This window comes from Apteryx rowi, unplaced genomic scaffold, assembly GCF_003343035.1.
Source record: "Apteryx rowi isolate R43461 unplaced genomic scaffold, aptRow1 scaffold_3, whole genome shotgun sequence".
NCBI lineage: Eukaryota > Metazoa > Chordata > Aves > Apterygiformes > Apterygidae > Apteryx > Apteryx rowi.
Window position 1 is genome coordinate 8,138,934 of NW_020449418.1, and position 15,888 is coordinate 8,154,821.

At 64.5% G+C, this 15,888-nt stretch overlaps 1 protein-coding gene across 1 annotated transcript in view; it reads right to left on the minus strand.

Annotated features, from left to right (window-relative positions):
• SLIT1 (slit guidance ligand 1) overlaps positions 1–15,888 on the minus strand; it is a 39,939-nt gene that overhangs the window by 15,936 nt on the left and 8,115 nt on the right.

Genomic DNA, 15,888 nt, shown 5'->3' on the forward strand with positions numbered 1-15,888 from the left:
CCGAGGCAAAAAGCCTCATTGCGACGCGGCGTCCAGGCGGACCGGCGCAGCCCACCCCAGCCACGGGGACCTGCCCGTCGGCGTGCGTTTTGCCAGGCCCCGCGGCACCTTGCGCTGCCGTCCCCTCTCCCGCCCCGCGCGCCAGGAGCTCCTCCGAGCTCCGCAGACACCTGCGCTTTCTGTCCCCAGCCCCGCGCTGGCAAAGCCCCTGTCCAGCCACCCACAGGGCGGGAGGTTGAGTCCTCGACTGAATCCCGCTGCAGGGAAACTGAGGCACGGCACAGCGTTTTGCCTGTGCAGCAAGCCTGTGGCTGAGCAAGGCACCTTGCCTGCACTAAGCCTCCCCCTGTGCTGGCCCAGTATCGCACAGGCCATGCGGACACCTCCACCCCGGCCCAAAGAGAGCTGGTTTGGGGAGCCCCTGGATGCCAGCATGTCACACGCGGTGCCTGCCGGCTACAGGAGCTCAGGCCGGGCTCGGCCCCCGTAGCCCAGGGCAGCCGGGGCTGGGTCAGAAGGGAGGCACCGCGTCCCCGCCGCTCCCCCTTCCCTCGAGAAAACGGGCTGCTTGGGAAAGGTTTGGCTGTCTCCATCTTACAGCTTCGCCCAAACAAAAGCTTCCTGCCGCGCACAGAAAACACTCCCCCGGGGAAGCACCAGCGACGCACAAGGAAAAGGAAAACCCAAGGGATGCGGGCTCGTCCGCCCCCCAGGCGGGATGCCCAGACGCCCAGGAGCTGCGACACGGGGCCAGGGCGATGCACAGCCCCCTTCCCACTGCCCACCGTGCCGGGCTGGAAGGGCGCCGGCTTAGCAGCGTCTTTCCGGGGGAGCCAGGGACCAGCCGGGACCAGCACCTCCGCCAGGACACCCACGTCCTCTCGAGACGGAGGAGGGGGACGCCAGGCCTGGAAGCACCCCGGGCTCCCAGGGAGGGGGTCGGAGCCCCCGCAGGCCCCGGGCTGCGGCTGGGCTGCGGCGGCTGCACGCGGGGGGCTGCGGGCGCGCAGCCGGCGCTGTGCAGTTTCCGCGCTACCCACGCGGCGGCACTGCCCGGCTTCCCTGGCGCTGCGGCAGCCCCGGCTCCGGGCCGCCTGCTCCTCTCGCCCCCTCGCAGGCCGGCTCCGGCCCTTCCCGAGGGCTGCTTCAGCCTGAGCCAACCCAAAAGGATGGGGGTCACCTCGCAGGGGGAGCAGCCCCTCTCCGGGAGGCCACAGGATGCAGCAAGCCCCGATGCCTGCACTGACACCCCAGCACCTGCCCCGACCCATATGCACCCTTTCCCATCCTCTGCTGGGGAGCGCTGAGCCTGGCGGACCCCCAGCTGACGCACTGACCTTTCAGACACATGCAGCATCATGCCAAACCCCTTTTCCCCTGCGAACAACCCCACGGGCTGTTCAGGTTTGGCAGAACTTCTCTAGGTTTTCCCCCTAGAAAAMCCCCCGGCAACCACCAGATTAAACCCACTGCTCTTCCTTGCGGTGCAYTCAATGCATTGCACTCCCCTTTTGCCGCTGCCTGTCCTCCAACATGAAACTAGTTGCAGCAGGGCCCGGCACGGCAGGGCTGACGGAAGCACCCACCACGCTGGCTGGCACCCCGCAGGGCGCTCCGCACCCCTCGCCCGGCTGCGGCACTGCCTGGCCACGCAGCCCCGGTCTGCAGCGTGTTTTGCCCCCAGAGGAAACCTGGCTCATGTTTCTCCACTCGCAGCACATGGGAGTCCCAGCGCGCCCGGGAAGTAAATCCAGGCGTCTGTCTGCAAGCTGCTCACTTACAGCTCGYGAGGGAAATGCTGCTAGAAGGTTGCAAGTTATTTTGCGAGGCTGCTCCTCTTCACAGCTTTTTGTGACAGTCGCCGATGAAGCGCTGCCATTCGGGGTACCGAAGCCAAGAGGGACAGACGCTGGATGAGAAGGTTTCAGCAAGGCCCCGGCACCGGGTTTACATTTCCGGCACGGTTAAACAGCTGACGACAACAGGACAAACACATGCTCTGCCTGCGGGATCCTCAGTCCCCAGCACTAGAACAAGACGTGGCCTCTTCCCTCCTGGTGTTTCATAGCTCCCAGCTATGTTTGCTTTACACTTCGGCACCGAAGAAACAGCAGATGGCACGGCTTCGCTCCGCTCCGCCGCCCGGCTTTCGGCACCCTCGGTGGTTGTGCCAGTGCCACGTCGCACCCCTCCAAACACAAATGTTTCACCGCCGCCGCCACACGCAAGGCACCAGCTTGCAGCATTGACCACGAGCGTTCACACTCCCGACAGCCCCGCTGCGGCTAATGAACTCAGCCCAAAAAAGGGGAAACAAAGCGAACCCGGCCCCACTGGCACAGATGCCCTCAACAAGTCTTCAGGGCATCTCCAGGTGGCACCGAGCGACCCAAGCGGAGAGCAGGGTTTGGGGGAAAAACAGCCTTTCTCCTGAAAACGTTCACTTAACTTCTGGTTTCACTTCTAAATATTTTCCTAAAGCTTCAAGCTAAAGCTTCGAGTTTCAGGGTTCCTGGTTACTGAGTCCAGGAGATGCCTGAGCAGTTGTTCCACCCCCAACTCCATCGTCCTCCCTTGCCCTCACCGTGGGGCAGGATCGGTTCCCCACAGCCGTGGCCCCTCTCCCACCTGCGGGAGCCCGACGAGTCCCCGCGCCAACTGGGCCCCGCACCTTCCTCAGCCTTTCCCAGCCCCAGGCATTTCATTTCCATCCAGCGCTGCCGGAGCAGCTCGCTAACGGCTGGAGAAAGGCGTCTCCACCATGCTTGCCTACACGAGGCCCCAGGCACCTGCAAGCCCACCCCAGACCAGTGAGACGCTTTGAAGGGCACCGTGTGGCCAGGAGGAGCTGGGGAAGGGCAGACCCGAGCTTTCCTGCACCGGGGGCTGTGCACCACATATTGCCCTGAGGACACAGTAGTTTCTCCCTGCACGGCATGGGTGCAAGGGGCTCCTGGAGTCCTCTGGGAAGGAGGAAGGACGGCGAGGTGCAACCGCGCTGCAGGGGCCGGGCAGCCTCCTCCCCACAAGCATCAAGGACAGAGCCTGCCATCCGCGCTGCCCAGACCCTGCACGAAGACCTCGGGGAGGCTGTGCCGCACGTGCATGCCCGCATGGGACGTTCGCGCCTCCTGCCCTTACCGGGTCCCATCCAGCCCAGCCTCTTGGCAGCCTGTTTGCAGAGCGCGGCCCCTTCCTGCTCCCTGGGGACCCCCTGCATTTGCACCCCCTGCCTGGCCCAGCCCCATCCCGGCAGTGGCTGAGCGTGAAAGGCAATGGGCTGGGATTTTGGAGACTTTCCCACTCGACCCTTATCCGCCCCCATGCACGAGGGCCACTTGTGCAACACAGCGCGGACGGCGAGGTGCCCCCGCGCTGGCTCTCCTTGCTGCAAGCCGCCCCTCCGCAACCCCGGCCCAGACCCCGGCGGTCCCTGCCCCGTGCGCCGGCCGGGCGCCTGCAGCAGCCACCGCGGTGGCTGGCAGGGGCTCAGCGGCGGCAGCCGACCCCCCGGCGCGCRGCCCTGCCCGGCGCTTAGCAGGGCGCCCGAGCAAAACTGTTCGACATCGCTTCCCAGTGGGGAGCCCGCTCAGGCAAACAAACCCCGGCAGCCTTAATCTCTGCAGCGAGAGCCCTGCGGGCCGGAGGGAGGGAGGGGGCCGCAGCGGGGCCGCGGCGTCCAGGCGGGGACGGCGGGGCTATTACCACGCTCTCATTCTCTCGGCTAATCCCGACTTCACACTTTAACCTGATTGAGCCGTGTTTGGAGAGCAGCTCCTCGCGCGCTGCGAGGGGATTAGGGCCGGCCACAGCGGGGAGGTAATCGCTCCCTAGCGGCGCTGGCCCCGGCTCCGCCGAGCCCCCCGGCGCCTGCCAGCCGCGCGCGAGAGCGCTCGCCGCCTTGCCTCCGCCGCGCTGGCAGCCCTCCGGCACGGCGCTGCCCCAGGCGGGCCTAAAATTCACCGGGAGGAGCGACTCCTCTGAACCAGGCGCCGTTAAAGCAGCCGCAGCCGGCTCGACAGGCAAAGGAGCGGAAGGAAAGGGCGAAGCTGCACCTGCAGCCCCGCGCTGCGGCGGGAGGCACCTGCAGGCGGATGCTCGGCGGCGGGCGTCCCTTCGGAGGGCACCCAGCCGGGCCGGCCTCCGGGGAGCTCTYCTCTTTCCTGCGAGAAAACCGAGGAGCAGATAAAAAGCAATGCCCCTGAACGGTGCGGAAACGCGCAGCCCTGGGCGTGCGAGGCTGGTGCACGCGGGCGGCGAGGACCCAGCGCAGGTCTCCGGGGCAAAGCCCCCAGGAGAGGGGCGACTGCGGGGGAAGGAGCCCCCGGGGCTGAGCGCGGCCCTCGGAGGGGTACGAGGGCCGCGTGAAAGGGGAGTTCTGCGGGCTCAGGCTTGGGGAGACCATCGCCCTTCGCACGGCCCTTCTGCCCCCCCCCATCCGAGCCGCGCGGGGGGCGCAAACCTGGGGCCAGCCCCGTGCTGGCGGCCCCCGCCCAGGCGCTGCGGGGTGCCCGCTCCAATCTCAGCCTGTCACTCGCACCTCTGCTCCTCCTGCGGGGTTGGTGGCGGGGCGGGGGGACATGCAGGCGGGGGCTTCTGCCGCCGCCCTTCGAGGGCGAACAGCTGGTTGCGGCGCGCCGCGGCGCAGCCCTCCCCGCCTCCCGCGAGCAGGGCCCCGCTGGCAGCCGGCGCGAGCGCTTCATCAGGCAGCCCCAGCCGCCGACAATTACGTGCTGAGTAAATCGATGGGATATAATTGGACTATTAAGATCTCATTATACTCCTGGCTCCGGGTGCCGCAGCCCGCAGCGTGCTGGGCGAGACCGCTATCCGCAGCCAAAGAAACCGCCCCCGACCCAGACAGCGGGTGCTGGGGACGGCGAATGACCTGATCCTGGCACCCAAGCACCGTGCTCGGTCCCAGCTCCCACTGCCTGCAAGAGCTGGGCGGCTCCGGGCCCTGCCGAAGGGACGAGAGCACTCAGCACCTCTCGGTGTGCAGGGTGATGTGCTTGTCCTCCTCCATCAAGGTCCAAGCGGCTAGCAATGACCGTTTCCCTTAGGGGAGCTGCCCCCCCCCACCTCCCTCTGCGGGGTTTTGCAGCATTTCTTTGTATTTCAGCACCACCAAAAGCAGATCAGAGCTCCTTTTTGCGCGTAAGGACAGACCAGTCCCTTCCCTTCCCGGAGCAAGGCACAACGTACCGCTGAACATCGCAATGCTGTGCTGAGCGTGTCCRACCGCAGACCTCAGCCATGCGAGCCAGATCCACATGCTCTGCTCCCCATTTACACGCGGCAAAGAGCGCGGGTGAGCGCTGCCGGATGGGGGAGGGGCGCAATGCTGTACACCACTCTGCCCCACCGTGAACAGCTTCGCACGGTGCCGGGCTGACCTGAGGCTCCAGCTCCAGCCCCTTCCCTCCTGGGTGATACAGGTGCTTTACAACACCTTCAGACAGGAGGGCTCTGCGTGGTTGTTGCTTGGACAGCGGAGCAGAATATGTGTAAAATGCAACATATGCTCGTGGCAACAGTTAGCGAAAAAAGTCCCTGCCCAAGCACTTTGGTGCTGATCTCRCAAAACATTTCAGCGCATGTATAAATCCCAGCGGCTTCAAAGGGGACGCAGCTGACCCGCAGCGTGACCCAGGCCGCTGGCCTTAACGCAGCAATGGCGACTGACACCAGCGGGTTATCTCCCGACGGCAGGGGAGCGGTGCCGGGYCGGGGGGCTGCGCAGGGGGCTGCCTCGCAAGCACCAGCCACRGCAGCGCGTCCGATGTGTCTGCTGGGCGCCAGTTTGGGCACGGGAGAAGTCGGGGAGGTCAGATCCCAGCCGGCATCCCATGGCACAAGCATCTCCTTTCCAGCCCCGCGGGGCATGCACAGGGAAAGCATTTGCAYGAAAGCAAACTTTGCGCTGGGGCTGCCGTCCAGCTCCTGCCAGGAGCGGCTCCCGGGCGGCCTGCACTGCAAAGCCGGAGCCGCGGGACTCTGCCTCCGCGGGGAGGAGGATATTATGCTAACAAGAGGAGCTGGCCGAGGAAAAGAGGGGAGGGTGGGAGGGAGGCGGAGGGGGGATAAAGCATCTGCCACCCACCCCGGAGCCTCTTCAGAGGCTGAAACAAGTTAAAAGCAGCAGCTTTAATGGAAACACAAGTGAAATAACAAGCTGCAAGCCCCGGGCGCCCGCTGCCGCCCCCTCCCCACGCTGCCCCTTTGTTCCTGCGGCCTCGCTAGCTGCGGGAAGGGGAACGAACGCGGCGCCGCCGCCAGAGTGCTGCGAGACAGCGGTGGCACCCAGCGCCCCAGCACGCGGCTGCCTTCCCCCACGGGCGCAGCGTGCACCCACGAGCGGCCAGCTCCGCCGCGGCCAGCGCGTCCGCCTGCGCTCCCCCGGGTGAGGGCTCGCCCCCTCCACCAAGYGTCTGGACCGGGCACTGGCTATTAAATCACACCTGAGCTGCCCTGCTGGGGTCACGGCCTCCCTGTCCCACGGGGACCGGCAGCTGAGGCACCGCGCGGACCCGACCGGTGACTCAGCTGCATCTCCCAAAGCAGGGTCTCCCGCCTCTCCCCATCCCTGCTTTTCGCCGTGCCCAGTCCCCCCCACCCCGGCGTTCAGCGAGCTCCTTCTCCTCCCTCCTTTCATGCTTTTGCTTCTGACTTGCCCTCTACTAGCAGGAAATCGCTGCAAAACCCTCCATCAAAGCGTCTGCATTTCAGCCCCCACGCTACCTTCCTGCCTGCGCAGCCCTCTGCGAGACGGCCTCGTTTCACGTTTGCGCCGTCCTGCCAATCTCCGGCACCCCAAGCAAGGGCGCCGAGCCGTGGCCTCCGCGCGGCTGCACGCCAGCCCGCCGGCCTCGCTCCGAACCTGAGCTCCCGCAGCCTGTGGGAGCCCRAGACCACGTGTGGCTCCAGCCCCGTGCGAGAGGGCAGGCGGCGGCGGCGTGCCACGCGGGATGAGCGCCAGGCTCCGGCCCCGCAGCACCAGGAAACCTCGCGCCCTCCAGCGCGCAGCCGGCGCTCCCTGCCCGGCGGCTCACRCCGGCAAAGCCACCCCTGACTCCGCGCAGCAACACTCGGCCAAGGTGCAAATGAAAAAGCAGTCGAGCTCCTCTGCCGGGGCCGCGCCGAGCCCTGCGGGGAGCTGGCTGCCGCTCTCCTAGCAGACTCATCCCCTGGGTCCGCGGCACTGCCAAGCTCCGAGCTAATTGACTCCCCGGCTCTGAGGCTTTTAATTGCTAATAAGTGTGAAGCCAGCCCTGCCGGATCGCTCCGAGGTGCGAATGAGGCTGAGCCAAGCCGCGAATTGCATCCCGGCTGTCCCAGCTCTCGCGCAGTCTGGCGAGCCGAGGTGCGAGGCTGCGAAGGGCCAGGCTCTGCCAAGCTCCGGCGCCACGGGGCCGCAGGGACCACGGGCTGCCCCGCAGCCCGGCCACCTAAGGCCCAGCACCACGTCATCCCTCAGCTTTGCGGGCCCCGGGATAGCAACTCCAAAGCCAGGTCCCAGCTCTGGGAAGGGCTAAAGCAAGCTCCCACTGGTCTGGAGGATGCTCTGAAACCAGCACTGAACTCTGCAGGAGCCAGAGAGAGTTCTTCAGTGAGATGCCCTGGCCTGACCAGAGTCCTTCAGGCTCCTCACGCTCAGCCCTGGTGCTAAAAGGGGCAAAAACCTGCATCCCAGTGGAGGCTGTATCTTATATCCTGGCTTCCTGAAAGCACCTGGGAGCATCTACAGAGCTGGCGGTGGGATGCAAGGGGGGAGAGACATCCCCGGCCACGCTGTGCTGCGAAACAGGCAGGGGGTTGAACGGCCTCCGTGCCCGCTGGCAGCCAGGGGACGTGTCTCTGCCGGGGTGCAGCCAGCCGGACATCTCCAATCAAGCCTGGCAGCTGCAAACAGAGATGGGATTTTGGGGCCAGGAGAGCTGCACCACGGCCCACAGGTCCACGCCGCCCCCCCCCATCCCGCGGAAGAGCTCTTTGAAGAGCCCCTGGCACAAAAACACACCGCCAGACTCGAGAAGCCTCTGCCTCGAGGCCGTTAGTACAGCTGCAGCCCCCACGGTTATACAACGCTCCCGCCCACGAGCCTGGCGCGCTCCGGGAGGCGACCCCTCCTTCTTGTTTTGGGGAAACAGAAAGGAGATGCCAGAAATGTGCCCGGACGCTCCTCGTGCCTTCCCCCGGATTGAGGCACCGCGAGCCCCGCAGGGGCAGCGAGCCCCTCCAGCACCAGCTCCTGCACAGCGCAGGCTGGGGAGCCCTGCTCGGTCGCCTGGGGGGTCTTGCGGAGACCTCCAACCTTCTCCTAAAAGCTCAAAGCCATGCAGTTTCTCCATGTCCCTTTGTAAGTTGTTCCAAGGTTAATTGCCTTTGAGGTTAACAACACACGTCTCATTTCTGCTCCAGCACACTTCAGGTTTGGACGCTGGGTCTGAGACCTGACCTTATCCGGGCGCCCAGCGTTGCCTCGTGACAGCCCTACAAAGAGCTGAACAGTGGAGACTGTGCGTTTCCCAGAAGGTAGGCACAATTACGTGCGTTTCTCACGAAGGTTGAGCGTCTCTGCAAGACCCTGCTCCTCCTAGGTTCAACACACAGGTGCAGCGTTTTGGGAGTATCCCAAGTGGCTGGACACAACTGCCCTTCTGCAAAGAGCACCAGCACCGTCAGCCTCACCGCCATCACCTGCACTATGCCTGAGCGCTCAGCCTTTGGAGATCCCCAAGAGAAAACACGTATGCTGGAGTCGGTTCACCTCCACAGCTTGCTTTCGCATGCTACGGATCCCTCTTGTCGTGGGGACAGCTCCCCCAAGTATCTCCCAGACTCTTCGCCAAACCCTCTCCTTCCCGCAGGCCTCCTGCCAGGAGCCAGGTGCAGACCGTGACCACCGAGGCCTCTGCAGGGACAGCCCCYGCCTGCAGGGCTGCTGGCCTGCGCCGCGTTTGCCGATACTGCAGGCGGTCTCCAGCGAGGCTGGCTTCGCGGCACGCGGCTCCTCAGCACCGCGTGGCCTCGCTCCGGGCCGGCCACGCAGGAGCTCTAGGACCCAGCGAGAGGAGACGCCGCCGAGCCCGATTGCCCCTGACCGAGCAGCTCTGGCGGGCTTATTTTTAACAGTCCTGATTGAAGCTGCTTTCCTGCTGACATTTACACTCCTTCGTCATTATCGGCTCCCTGGCTCCCAGCCGCCAAGATTAAAGGGGGGATGAAACCTCCTAACAGCGGGGTCCTGGTTGCTGCTCCAGCAGGGGACGGCACCCGCGCAGGAGCATCCGAGCAGGCTTTACGTCGCAGCGCGCGCTGGGCCATGCAACGCGGCGCCGGTGGCGGGGCTCCCGGCGCGGCCACGTCTAGCCGCCCGGATCTGGGAACCCATTTTCTCCTAAGGAACAGCGAAGCGCCAGTACRTTTCAGCTAAAAATACAGCCCGCTCTGCCGGGGACTTTGCCCGCTCTTATGTCTCTCGCATGATTCATATTTTGTCRGATTCCAGCTCGGTTTTGAGATAAAAATACCTCTTCTGGAGACAAGTGCGTCATGGGCCCAAGAAGGTGGAAGAGCCCCGTGGGAGCCAGCAGGAGCCCCGGGCTGCGGAGGGGCAAGCCCTGCTCCGGCCCTGGCACAGCACGGCCTGGCGGATTGGATCTCCCTAAATACACACCGCTCCGAGGCCAGGAGACTGTCACAGCCCGAGGAAGACGTGAACCCCGCTGCGTCCCAGAGCAGCTCCAAAACGGGACCGATGTGTACATGGGAGCCTGCCTCCGGCTTTTACCTAACTTAATTACGTGCACGGGTATGAAATCGCCAATAACTAATTAGACAGCCCCATTCCTGCCTAATATGCCAAAAGCTGCCTCCTAATTAAATATTATAGGGATTTAAAAGCATTTCTGACAACATATTAGATATGTAAAATGCTGCAAATTAGCCGGCTACACCACTGAAATCCTGCCAGGGAACAATGCGCCTTCCTGGCTGGAAAGAAATCCGGGACATCTTTTCATGTAAATTGGGAGAAGGGCCCATTCTTCTGGCGAAGCTTTTTATTAGGGTTTGAGATTCATGGAGCACAAAGGAGGCAGCCCAGAAACGCCTCTGCCGGGACCGTGGCCCCCGAGAGCCGCCGCCACCGCAGCAGCCGAGGCGGCTGGGATGCAAGAGGGCTCCGAGTTAGCTAAGTAAACATTAATGCAAATTGTCTGCGAGCCTGGAGAGGAGATCCTGGGCGCTGCGGCTCGGAGAGGAGCAGGCGCTTTTTCATATTATCAGCTCATCCACCCGCCGAGGCGGCGGGGGCTGCCAGGAGATAGCGGGGAGCTGCTCCGCGCCAGAAGAAAGGAGCCGCGAGAGGCAGTTTCCACCTGACCGCCACGCATTTGATGTCTTGTGAAGTCGAGTCCACGCACGCCGGCTCATCTCCAGCTCGCATGGCGCATGAGGACCCCCTGAGCACACCCAGAGCCCTCCAGCCCTGGCAGCTCTGGAGCTGCTCCGGCTCCTCCGGGAGCACCCGGCAGCRCCCCAGCCTCCCTCATCTGGTCTCTTCCTCCTCTCTGACAGAGGCCGAAGCACGGCTGCTTTGCCTTGCCCCGTGCACAGAAAGCTTGGACCTCCGGAGGCAGCGCAGGCAGAAACCCAGACGGATGCAGCTTGTAGCTGCTCCGGTGCCAGACTCTTCCGCAAAAAGCAAGGCGTGGAGCAAGAGAAAGGGCCGGGAGCGGAGGCAGGCACCAGCACTGGATAATTGCCTGCAAACTTACTAGGCTGTGAAGGTGGGAGCTGCAGTGCCGGCTTTGAACCGGGGTGCGTTTCATGTGCYTGGTGTTCCCGCCGCGCTCTGCTCCTCGCATCAGACAGGCGAGAGGGGATGAGACGAGAGYGAGCGTTTGAAATCCGCACTTCAAAGTTCATATCCGAGTGGCCCGGCCTGTGTTTGCTGCACGACTCGAGGCAAGCCGGAGAGCAGGAAGGGGAGCGGGGAGAGACGGCTGCCTGCGGCTTGGAGAGGAACAGACGCTTTTTCATATCATCAGCACACAACTGTCCTGGGCCAGGGTGCAGCCCGGTTCCCCACCACACAGCGACCCAGGCCGGGGACACGAGCGTGCAGCCCCGAATCGGGCCAGGCTGTGTGCACTAATGCCCCGGCTCCCCTGCAAGGGCTGCACCAGGTTTAGCACGCAGGCAGACAGCACGTCGGCTTCTGCCCGCACAGCATCTCCTCCAGCCGCCGGGGCACCGGCTCTGTCCCGCAGGACAAAGCCTTGCTTCGCTCCCAGGCCACAGCTAAAGAGGGGACGCTGCTGCAAACAACCCTCTTTGAGATCCGGCAGCAAAACACAGCGGGGCTGAGGGTCTACGTGCACCAAAGCTGGGCTCTGAACGAGCTTAAAAAGGCACCCTGATTTAAATCCAGCTACGGAGCCACCTGTGACAAGTCCTGCCCCCGGCACGCAGCATCCCAGAGCCCTGCAAAACGCCGCCGATGCTGAGCTCCAGCGGGCAGCCCGGGCGAGCGRCTCTCCGGGAGGGTCTCCCCGGGACACGCTCTCCCCTCTGCTGCTCAGGTGATGGACACGCTTGGCCTCCCTGTCCGTGTCCAGCTCAAGGGCAGCCCTAAGCCGGGGGCAGATGCCTCTTCCAGGGCGGCAGCCCACGCTGCCTGCATGGCAGAGGATCAGCCGCCTCATCCCCCTTATCCAGACATGGATTAGGGCACTGAGACGGTGTACACAGGGCCAGGAGCGGAGCACAGGTCTCCCTCCTCTCCCCCCGGGAAATCCCCGTCTCCTCCTGGCTCTGGGGCCGCTCCGTGCAGCGCTGGCTGAAAGCTCTCCCGGGCAAACCCCAGCTGGCTGCTGGAGCCAGGGCGTCTGCCCCTCTCCCCCGGGGCTCCTGGAGCCTCCCCGGAGCCGGAGTCGGGACAGCCGCGCTCCCCTCCGCCACGGCCGCGGCTCCGGGCAACATCCACCCCGCGGGAAGCTGCAGGCGGCCGGGAGCAGGGCACGGATGCTCTCCCGTTTCCCCGGCCGGAGGCAAGGCGGCAGGGGACGAGGCGCCGCGGCCGGACCCGCACAGAGAGCGGGGGGGAAGGCCAAAGCCCCCAGCCAGCCCCCAAGACCCCGCGGCAAAAGCAGCCCAGCGCTGTCTGCGGTGCGGTCAGCGGGCGCGTGGGGCCGGCGTCGCGCAGCGGCCAAGGGCTCCTGCAGCCCATTGCGCCCCGGGAAGACGGTCTGCAGCAGCGACCGCCCCGCCGGGCTGCAAACAGCCTCCCCCCCCCCGTTATTATTTTTTTTCCCCCTGCAAGAACTATCTTATCCCTTATCAATAATTCACAGGTACAAATGATAACGTTAGCTGTCAGGGTCTGGGAGCCACATGTTCCCGGGCAGGGGGCAGGGGCGAGGCGCGCTCGCTGCTGTTAATGCATGCTGGGGGGCAGAGGGGGCGGGGAGGATAAATATTTAACGATGTGTCTCTGAGCAAATGTCCATGACCGAGGGCTGAACATGGGTTTTACTCGGAGCTGCTCCTGCCCTTGAGAGCCTCATTAGCATGTTAAAAGCCGCCAGAGCGGGCGGCTGGCAGCGGGCTGCAGCAGGACCCCCCCAGCGCTCTGCGGCTGGGCTGGGAGGGGGCTTCGCTGCTGCTGCCGCGGGAATATGACAGTCTCCCACCTGCCAAATTCCCCTCTGCCGAGCACAAAGGAGCCTGCTCGGCCTCGGCCGCACCAGCAACGGCGCGAGCAGCATCGCCGCTGCTCCCCGCTCCCGCACCGCCAGCGCGGCACGGCGCAGCACGGCATGGCGCTGCTCGGGCGCCGATCCCCGCGGCGTGCAGGCACCTCGGGTGCCGGGGGTTCGGTGGGTGGCCGGGGCAGCTCCTTGTGCAGCGGCGTTACAAAGGGAACACAAAAGGGCCACGCACCGCATTTTGTGCGCGCTTCCTCTCGCCGGCGGCGCGGGCCGGCCTCCCGCCGGGCTGCGGGCGAGCTTTCTGTGCAAACCCCCAGGGCGCGGGGGGGGAGAAGAGGTGTCTTTGTTAAAGAGGCTGGAAAAAAAAACACCAAAACAACCACACGACCCAACCCTAGCAGCGGCAGGCTCCAAGGACAGGAGCACAAAGATCCCCAGAGCATGTAAAGAAATTCCTACAACCGGGGGAGCAGGGGTCAACGTGCAGTGAGCGCACACGCGCCTTTGCACACATGCCCGCACACGCTGCCCTGCGAGCGGGTGCACGCACATACGTGCACACACGCGTGCACCGACAGCTCCCTGTCTTTGCATCCGTTCAGTCTGCACCCATTTTCCTCAGATTTTCAGCTGGGATGGGGCTTTTCCAGAGCCACGTTCCCGGCTGCAGTGGGACCTCTGCCCCGACAGCACGCCCACACGCCAAGTCACTGCCGACTTCTGCCTTCTCACTGCCTCGGGGGCTCTGGCGCAGCTACGGCCTGGGGGGTGCCGCAGCCAGGGAGGAAAATCGTGTGGGTGGACACACGTATCGCCTGCGCTGCTGCAGCCCCGGAGCCCGCTCCACGAGGAGGGACGGAGGTACCGCACGCGGTGACAACGTGACCGCGTGGTCACTCCAGCGACAGCTCCAGCGGAGAAGTCACCTCCTTCCCCGCCGAGGCAGCGGGGCCGACCCCACAGCTGCGATCCAGCAAGGAAACCTGGAGCAACTCTCATCCGCCCCAGCGTGGAGTCAGCCGGGCCAGAGCAGGTCCACGCCAGTGCTGGTGTGCTGCAGAGCTGGTGCAGCGAGCTCGCGTCTCGGGCACTCGTGCAAGGGCTGCTTCTTGCAAAGCTAAACTAGCACATAACTCGGCAAGACACTTTGCAGCTCGTAAAATTAAAGCAAAGCTGTCTTCCCCTTTTACTGCGCTGGTAAAATGCAACTCGGCTCAAGGCATTGGGACTGGGCGGCTCCAGGCAGCAGGCGAGCACCCCGCCGCGGAGCGGGGCCAGGCGCCGYGGGGACGCGTCCTTGCGGGCGGCCGAGCCGGGAGAGCCCTCCCTGGGATTGCCGCTCCTCGCTTCCCGCTTTGGCTGCCTGGGAAGGCAGCACAGCCACCTTTCCCATTTCGAAGGACAGCAGACGCGCCTCTTCCCCGCTGAGTGCTCAATGGTTAACACTTCTCCTTGGTGAAAAAGCCAACTTCATTTCTAGTCTGAATTCGTCTGGTTTCAGCCTCCAGCTACTGAATCATTTTATGCCTTTTTCTTTTTTTTTTAGCAAAATTAATGAGGTGTCTACAATCAGGCTTCTCCCCACGCAGGTATGCAGAGGCTGTGATCAAATCCCCCTCCTAACCTGCTCTTGCATAAACTAAACAGGGTGAGCAGTTTAATTTCTTCACTTCCAGGCGGATTTTCCAGACGTTCAATTATTCCCGCGCTTCCTCTCCGAGCGCTTTCTAATTTCTCAGCCTCTCCCCACCCCGCGGGCCCCGCAGCAGGAGCGATGGTGGGTGCAGGCCCCCTCGCCGCCCCCCGCGCAGGGACACCCCTGGCACCCCGCGTCCCGGAGCAGCGTCCCAGCGACCGGCCCTGCCCGTTTCGCCGCACGGTCCCGATTCCCTTCCAAGCCCAGACGCAATTTCACACGCCGCGGCAGCGCCGGCGGCTTCCCTCCCGGCTGCGCGTCCCGGCTCACCACGGGGATGCACGCGTGGGGCAGAGCGAGGGGGCAACGCGGGGCCGAGAGAGCTGGGGGGGGGGCTGCAAAAAGCAATATTGCCACCAAAGATAGCACCCCCCGTCCCGTCCCGGCACTCCGGATACGTGGGCGTCGGAGGGAGCAGAGCCCTGCTGCAGCCCGCCAGAAACGCCGCCTCTGCGATTCCTGCCGGATGTCTATCAGGGAATCAGCCTGTCAGAAACGCTACCCTGGTTTTTTCAGAATATTAATGTTTTCATCACAATATCCTCCCGGCAAGAGTAAAATGACTTGCGGGAGTCTTGGTATATCATGTCAGCGCAGTCACTACTATAAACCCAGTGTGTCAGCTCATCAGAACAAATGATATTGGGTTTGTTTGACGAGAGCAATTTTCCATGTGGATTGGCATTAATTATCCTTTAATTCCTCRCTGATTGCCGCCCATGTCGTTATTTTAGCTGCGATCAACGTCAAGCTGGAGGCAGAGCAGCCGGCTGCCGCCCGGGCTGCAGCGGCGGAGGGATGCGGCGTCGCTCCCCCTCGCTCGGCCCGGCGCCGCGGGGGTTAACGGCCTCCCTGTCGCTCTCCAGGTGGCAAAGCGACGGATGCAGGGAAAAGTGTCACATCGCTGCATGCACGCCCCAGCTCCTTGGCYGGGGCAGCTGCTAAGAGGCAGGGGGCAGGAGCCGGAGCTGCCACCGCCGGCGGCGCTCCAGCGAGGGGGGGGGGCGAGGAGCATCCGCCCCCGCTGAAAATAGGGAGCTGCCCGCGGCTGGGCAGGCCCTGGGAGAAGGCGGCTTTGGCTTTTGCGGCGGTTAACCTCGGGGCTGAGGAATGCGGGGTCAGCACCTGCGCGGCTCCCCCGGGAGGGGGCTGCACGCGGAGGGGCGCGGGGACGTCGCCCCTCGCTCCGCTGTTTGTTTTCTCAATATTTGTGGAAGGAAATGAGAGGCGGGGGCCAGGACCGGCTCGCTTGCAGAGGTGCCTGCAGCCCGCGGGGACGGAGGCAGGAGCCGGCGCGTGGCCCATGGACCCGGGGCGAGCCGGCGGTGGACGGGGCCGCGGGCAGCCCGGCTTTGCCAACCGCCTCGCCAGCCGCCCCCGGCCGGGGCTGGGATCACGGCAGTGTTTCCCAGTCCTGGATGCCCATCTGGAAGCCATTAGGCACCTTTAATCCCCCTCATCCATTCTGGTGCTGTC